At 47.3% G+C, this 8415-nt stretch overlaps 1 pseudogene; it reads left to right on the plus strand.

The window, feature by feature from the left end:
- Nucleotides 1-8195, plus strand: part of LOC106297169 — a 21207-nt pseudogene extending 13012 nt beyond the window's left edge.
- The last annotated feature ends 220 nt before the right edge of the window (nt 8196-8415 follow it).

The following is an 8415-nucleotide window of genomic DNA, read 5'->3' on the forward strand; positions in this document are numbered from 1 at the left end:
ATGCGATGGGCAATGGATATCATAGGACCTCTTCCATGCTCCTCCCAGCGGCATTTCATTCTCGTCCTCACTGATAACTTCACCAAATGGATCGAAGCTGAAGCCTACGCTCAAGTCACAAACAAAGAAGTCCGTGGTTTCGTCTGGTAAAACATTATCTGCCGGCACAGTCTACCTTATGAAATCGTTACTGATAATGGATCACAGTTCATGTCAGGCAACTTCAAGGACTTCTGCAGCAAATGGAACATCCGACTAAGCCCTTCCACCCCTCGTTGTTCACAAGGAAAACAACAAAGGCAAAACGTCAAGGCGCAAAATCTTGATCGTCCTCCTCTGGCGTCCCAAGAGCAGGGGGACCAACTGGATCTTCAGTAGCGGCAGCAGCTGAGTCTTCCACTCGAGTAGGAACGGGGACAGGGAAATCCTCAATCTTCCAACAAGCTCATCATTGACGGCATTAAGAAACGTTTAGACCTGAAAAAGGGTCATTGGGCCGACGAACTCGACAGAGTCCTATGGAGCCACCGCACAACACCAAGAGGATAGACTAAATCGACACCTTTCTCTCTTGCATACGGTACCGAGGCTATGGCTCCCGCAAAAGTTAAAGTTTCAAGCCTCTGACGTTTGAGAATGCCCCAATACGTTGAACTCAACAAGGAGATGCTGCTTGATGCCCTCGACGAGATTGAAGAACGATGGGACCAAGCTCTGCTATGAATCCAAAACTATCAACATCAGATGGAGAGTTACTACAACAAAAAGGTCTGAGACCTACCCCTTGAACTCGGTGACCTTGTCATGCGCAAAGTGTTCGAGTACACTAAGGAGCTGAACGCCGGTAAACTCGACGCTAAGTGGGAGGACCTTACAAAATCATCAAAGTTGTCAAACCAGGCGTCTACCTATTTCAAACGTCACGCGGAGAAGAAGTGCCTCGAGCATGGAACTCAATGCATCTACAAAGTTTCTACTCGTACGGACATCATCATCTTCAAGAAAAAAAAACCCGTGTAGATGCACCTCCGCGGTCACTTCTACTCGATCGAGTAAATGCGCTTCTAACGGCCACTTTTACTCGGGAAAAGCGAACTACGAATGGCTTGATCCTCTACCGAGGTACGTAGGCAGCCTTAACCGGTCCAGCTGTAACAAAACCAAAGTCAAAATCTTGTCCTTTGTTTCGACCTCAATCGAGTAAATACTGATTATCGAACCCAACGGCTCCCGTATCTCCAGCAGGAGGTACGCAGATACTCACGTTCCATTGCCTAGCTATGTCCTAATCAGACACTTAGCCTAAGGACCCAACGGTCGCGAGTTACCTATGCCCAAAGAGCATTGACCTACCAAACAGAGTGAATCTTTTCCTTTTCTCGACTAGCGCGTAACGGATTAGCTACCCAATTACTCGATTGTCATTGAGAAAATGGACGAAAGAACCTTCCACTCTTAGATTCAGTTTCTTGTTTTCGAAATAGAATGACGCACCTAGACGTTATCTCAATCGAAATACGACAAGAGCTGAACAAAGTCCCTTAGCGGGTTGTTTCGTTATCTATTTGCAAAAGCTAAAGGTCAGGAATCTATTGTTTCTAAGCAAGTATATCGCGAGACTCTAAAGATAACTGAAATTTACTTAGAAAAATCGCAAGTACAAATAAGGACTACAACAACACACAAATTTAAAGTCCGCTTAAAAGAGCGACTTACCGACAAAATGAAAGTATGTCTAATCGTACAACAAAAGGGTCTATCAAGACCACAAACACAAAAAGCACAAAGAAAAGGAGAAAAAGGAAAGCGTCAAGGCACAGAATCTTGATCGTCCTCCTCCGGCATTCCAAGAGTAGCAGGACCGACTGGGTCTTTAGTAGCGGCAGCAGCCGGGTCTTCCACTCGAGTAGGAACAGGGACAAGGGAGTCCACAGTTGGAGGAGGGGGATTTGGAACGTCTCTATCCCCAACTTCGTTGGTCGTCTCTTCCTCGACAGGCTGCGGCGGCGACGTCTCCTCGGCTCTATCATCTTCTTCCTCTTCCTCTTCTCGTCCTTCGGAGGAAGAATCCGAGACGAGGACAGGATCCTCGATGCCCACGTTCTCGGTCTCTTCCTCTCGAACCGGAGTGTCGCCTATCTGGAGGTTGTCCTTTTTAGGGACCTCCTCCAGGTTCTCATTCTCTGGACGTTCCTCAAGACCACCTCCCTCTAGGACCTCGACGTGCTCAGCGGGGACCGACGTGACATCAACCAATGGCTCTTCTCATGGCTCCTCGATAATTTTGAGCGAGGTAATGAGCTGAGAAGCCGTCTCCGGTCTGATCAAATTTAAGTTCGATCCATAAGGATCAAACGTTGCTCTAAACCTGTCCTCGACGAAGCGAGAAGGAAGAACCAGCGGAGAAAGAGTGAGGTCGCTATCAGATAGCGGACCTACACAAAGTTTCGTAGCCTCCGCCTCATGGATTTTCTCCTGCTCAGCAAATACGTCGATTATTTCTTGTGAGATCTCCGTCCCACTGGCCTTTATCATCTCAATGCACTTCTTCGTCTCCGAAGCTTGACCGTACAGGTTCTTCGATTTCCTAAAGGTCGCGTACGTGACCAAAACAACGATTTGCCTTCTCGACCATAGCAGCTTCAACCCTTTCCCTCTCACGAGTAACCTCCAACCACCGAGAGTCCTTCAAGCGTTGCCTCTCTCTGATCAATTTCTCCACTGCAGCGTCCCTTTCTTCGAGTAGCTCAGCCTTCTCCTTCTCAAGGGTCGCAGCCGCTTGCTCCAAACGAGTGTTCTATCGGGCAAGCTCTTTCTTCGTCACTCTGTCGGATTTGAGCTTACCCTCCAGCTCTTCGAATTTCACTCGAAGAATTTCCTTCTCCTTCTCAGCCTTCTCGTTAGCCTTCTTATGCTCCGCCCTTACTCTCTCGATGGCCTTCAACCTCACCTGAGCAAGCTTCTCTGAAGATCCCAACTGGATCATCGTCTGCTCAGAGCACTGTCGTACTTCTCGACAAGGAAGTTCATGCTCCCGTCACTCTGCAGAACGATAAACATGGACTCGTGAGATGGATGAACCCAATAAATCAACAACGAGATAAAAGATGAAAGGTAGCGCAGTTACCCGTGCTCTCGAAGAAGCAGCGTCAATGTATTCATTCCTGAAGTAAAGATCTTCCAGTTGCGGCATCAACTTCGTCCCACCACGAATTTGGCGCGTCAGTTTCGCGCATCTAAGGATATTAAGGATTAGGGAAGTTGTCTCATCATAAGAAAACTCGACGCGATCAGGGAATTCGATCCTCCTTCTCTTTGCTAGAGAACCTTCAGATCAAGAACTATTTCTCGCAGAAGAGTCGGGAGCAGACCTCTCGTTCGCAACGGGCTCATCACCAGAACCCCCTTCTCGCGAGCTGGTTTTCCTCCTCTCGTCCGACAGGTTTTCAGGAGTGTCGCTGTCCTCCCCAACAACGTCGACTAAGGTCACATCAGCAGCATTCGTGTCGGAAGTAGAAGGACGGGGCTCTGCCTTGACAGACCTCTTAGCTCTCTTCTTTGGGCGACCATCTGGCACCGCTCCGACTAAAGCACCCTCTCGCCCTTCTGCTAGGCCCTCATCTCTATCAACAGAGGAAGCTGCCCCACAACGAGACCTATTTTTTTCCCGTCCTTCTTCTTTTTTGCCTTCGAACCCTCGGAAGTCGCATCGAGGGAAGCAGATTCTTCGGGAGGAACCTCGTCGGTCGCTCCCCCTTAGTCTTTTTGCTCTTTTTCTTCTTCTTGGGACCTGAAGCAGAAGCCTCCGCTCCGACCCCTTCATCGACTACAATAGGGGCCCCCTCTCTGGAGGCTCCTTCTTTGGAGGCCCCTTCTCTAGAGGTTCCACCACCTTCAGAAGCACCGTCGACTCCGGAGTTAGACGGTCCCTGAGGATCGACTGTAGTCGATTTCTTCGAGAGCAATTGCAACTTCCCTTTCAACAGGGCGCTTAGATCCGGGACTCCATCCATTTCTCTAGCTTTGTTGAGAAGTCTCTGTTGTTTGTGAGTAAACAAAGGAATGCGCGATTTACAGAGACCGAGAACACAAGGAAGCCTCGACTCCCAATCAACTACAGAAGTAGAGAATCGACGTGAAAATCTCAAAAAAAACAAACCTCGAATAGTCCCTAAAAGCAACCAGCAGGCTTACCTTTAGCGATCCTAGCTTGCTGGTGACGTATCCACTCTCGACTGAGATCCGGCCAACGAAGATGACTGTGCGCCGCGTTCGCTTGAGCACTCTCAAAGAACTTCTCAGGGCAGGCGATCGTATTCGGGTGACGAACTGCAAAAACAAGGATAAGAAGGGTTAGAGCTAACGACTAAAACAAAACTCCAATTGACGAGCCTCTACCAAGTTGCTGGTTCCACAAAACGCGGTAGTCGTCCTCCGGTGGCTCTTCGAAAGCATGTTCATCAGATTTCACGAAAAAGTATGCGCGTTGCCAATCCTGCGTCTTATTTGGATGACCGGTCAAGACGTTGTAGTTCGAACGCATTTTCACCGAGAAAATCCCGTTTGGCTCCGCCTTCGTGAAAGTCAGCTCCTCGAAGATCCTCACGCTCATCGAGATGTCCATCTCAGCTGCCATTACCATCAACATGACAGTTATTCGCAGCGACCCGTTCAAAAGTTGAGAGATGGCAATGTCTCGGCAGAATTCATAAGACGTCACCAACCGAGGGATCGGAAACAATAGCTTCGTATGATCTCCGAAGTAGGACTCATACACGCACTGGTAACCAACCGGAGGCGACCAAGGACGCTGCTCAGGAGACGTGATGATGTAGGTAACGCCAGCACCGCCGTTCGCCATTAACAGATCCTTTACAGTATGGTGAGAAGCACAGGATCCAAACACATTCCCCCACGACTGAGCCCACGGGTCACACGGCAGTCCAGGCGGCAGCGGAAGAAGCTCCTCGAAGATCCCACCAGTATGATAAATAGTTGGACGACAGTCTATCTGGTCGAAATGAACTCTCTTGCGAACCCGCCTCGAAGGCGTCGGGGACCGACCAGACGCATCAGCGTCGCCATGTTCGGAACCAGCTGCAGTATCGCTTTGGCCTCCCCCTCTGTTCTCACTTCCGCTCAAGTCGCTGCTCCCGACTTCAACGCGATCCGTGCCTTCATCACGAATCAGCCTATGGGCATCAGCGACCAAAAGACGCTGAGATAGAGTCATGTTTTCTGCGTCCCGGAGAGCATCGCGATGAATCAAGTCGAAATCGTCCAGTGGGCTGCCAGTCGCTGACGCATCTCTGGTCGGACTCGGAGAATCTGCGATGTCCTTCCCTTTCTCCTCTCGCGACAATCGACTTCTCGGAGGCATGTTCCTTAATTCAGGAGACGACTAAAACCGCCGAACGATACCAATGAGTCTATACGAAGAAAAACTTATCTAGAGAGAGAAAGTAGAAGTAGAGAGAAGGGAGAGAAAACAAAATACCTGAATCTGCAGAGAAGAATGACGAAAGCAAAGGAGAGAAACCTATTTATAGCAAAAACGAAGGCACGTTTTCCGAGCGCAATCATTAGGTCTACGAAGGCCTAAATGGGCCTCAAAGGCCGCCTAAATGCCCAGAAACTTACTCGCGACGGTTCAGTTTCTCACTTGAACCGGTTTCCAATCAAATAGTCTGACCGGAATCAATTCATGGTCTCGATTTAAACCGGTCCCCGGTTAACCAACAAAACCGATCCCCGACGTTTTATCTAAAATAATCTATCACCCGAGTAAACTGTATCTCATCATAAAGACAGAGAGGCAAGTAGGCGAGTCAAGACAAGCGCTACTCGGAGTCACCAAAGACACCTATAGAACATCATGCGACTAAAAGCACATACCGACGACTAAACGGGAAGGATTATCCCTTGAATTAGAGCCTGCTATCCGAATAAACCTGATCCACTAATTCACTGAGACCGCCACGTCTCTAACAAGTGAACTGGGTGGGCTTATTGTAGGAGATGGATTACATCCCTCTACAAGGCCCATCGAATAACATGCTCTAATCCAGCAAGTTGGATTAGTTTAGTCGGTTCGGCGGCTAAAGACGTTAGCTCGACCTTAGAGTACTTTTAGCCGGTCGACTAAGCCGACCTGAAGTACCCGGTTTGGAGAGAACTTTGCTCAGGCCCGTATACTCGTCCTCTCACATCAAGGCCTAAAAAGATACGAAATTAGGGCATCAAAGACAAGAGACCTATAAAAGGGGAAGAGAAAACAACAAGAAAGAGGACTTTTGGATTTTACACACTGAGCGGCTAGATCTAGGGTTTTAGTCATCTCTTTGATCTTGTGGCTTTGAGCTTTCTGGATTGTCTTTCTCACTTTTCTGTCACTCTTATAACTCTTTGGTTTGAATCTAATAAAACGTCTTTAGTCATCCCATTTGCGAATTCTTTCAACCTAGTCGACTGAATCCCTTCAAACAGCCATGAAACCACCGCCTAGATCTGCACGACGAACATGCCACCGAGAGAAACGCAGAGGACACCACAAGCCAAGCACTACGAGAGGATGTTCACTTTAAGGAGCATAATAGCAGAGGTTGGAGAGTGAGAACAGATCGGTCCTAAGACCTTAGCCTGAGAGCAGCCACCACCAGCCCTCCGTTCAAGTACCTCCCTCGTCCTCCAAAACGGGGTCTTACTAGCCGAGCCGGCGGGTCTAGTAAACTCTACCCCAAAGAACTCCACCACCACCTCCACACCGGCGCTGAGACCGTAGAGAGAACCGCCTCACTTAACCTGCAACAAATACAACGACAACCACAGAAAGTCGGAGAACAGCCGAGAAAACGGAAAGCCCCCGAGGAAGCGGAAACCCGGACCCGTCCTCATAGATCTGGAACCGCAGAAGAACCCCCGTCTCTGGAAGACGCCAAACTGAAACATGCACGCCGGAAGAGGTAAAATCGCCACCAGTTTTGCTCATATCTGAATAGTAACCGCGAGGAGAAAACATGGGGGAAAAATAAAAACGAAAAGTAAACGATGAAGCACCCCTTGCCGTCAACCGACCATAGAAGCCAGCGAAGGGAGGGGTGGAGACTTGATCGAAGAAAGTTGTGCTCTAGAAAAAAGGGGGAGAGAATAAAATCAAAACTCATTCCCCGCCCACAAAAAATAGTTTATAGACCTTTGTTTCAATCTTATTTTTCATTGCACAGCGCCCAAACAATTTCTGATCCGGGCCTGTATAGGAGGATACTGCTTTTTTACCTTTTAGTTTGTATTTGTATCGGTTTGGATCGTCTATTCTCTGTAGTTGATAAAGAAAGTTGTTTTATTAAAAAAATAAAATAGATATACAGTCTTCTTGGTTTTGTGTTACTTTGCATTTGTTCAGTTACGTGTTGTGTATCCTCACGCTCTCTTGTTTAGTAAGATGTTGTTTTACAGTTGTCATGGAACTTTGTGCTACATGTTCACTAGTTTTGTCGTCTACTGTTATAGTTCTTAGGTAATGTATTCACAACTTCAGAAATGTTATAGTTCTTAGGTAATGTATTCACAACTTCAGAAGGTTTAGTTAGCTGTTGTATCAACCCTCTTACAACAATCTTGTTCAAGAACAAGACTCTTTGCTTGTCTCTTATTTACCCTCTTCATAAGGTATGCACCCAGCGGTCATGGAAACGGCCTTATGGTGTGGGTTTGCTGGTAGGTGGACTGGACGAGTCAGGAGCCCACCTCTACTACAACTGCCCCAGTGGAAACTATTTTAAGTATCAAGTTTTTGCTATAGGGTCTCTCTCACAAGCTGCCAAGACTTATCTAGAACGAAGATTTGAGCTTCAAAGAGTCATCAAGAGAAGATCTGATAAAAGATGCTATCTTGGCCATAAGGGAATCTTTGCAAGGAGAAAACACTCAAGAGCTCCCTCTGCACGGTTTCTGTTCTAGGAGTCGATGAACCATTCCATTTATTGGACCAGGAAAGCATACAGAATGTAATTGACACGTTTGAGAAGGTTCCCGAAGAAGAGGAGGATGCTGGTGAGGGTGAGGCCGAGCCTGAAGCTGCTGCTGCATATAAACAAAACGTGTTGGGTTATAACCTTTTTCGTGTTTAGCTGTTATAGTGTCATGATGTTCAAGGTGGTTCAGGTGATCAAGATGTTGCACCAATGGAAACGTGAACAAGTGAGTATGATTTACATGATACTGGAATATAAACAAAACGTGTTGGGTTATAAATTTTTTCGTGTTTAGCTGTTATAGTGTCAAGTGTCAACGTTCCAAGTATTCATCTTTGAGTTTAAAAGTCGGTATGTAGTTCAAACGACAGCAAACTAAGTCAGGTTTGGTTTGTTTAGAATTTGTGTAAATAACATACTACTAGATTTACAGACCCGTAAA

This window comes from Brassica oleracea, chromosome C6 (genome assembly GCF_000695525.1).
Source record: "Brassica oleracea var. oleracea cultivar TO1000 chromosome C6, BOL, whole genome shotgun sequence".
NCBI lineage: Eukaryota > Viridiplantae > Streptophyta > Magnoliopsida > Brassicales > Brassicaceae > Brassica > Brassica oleracea.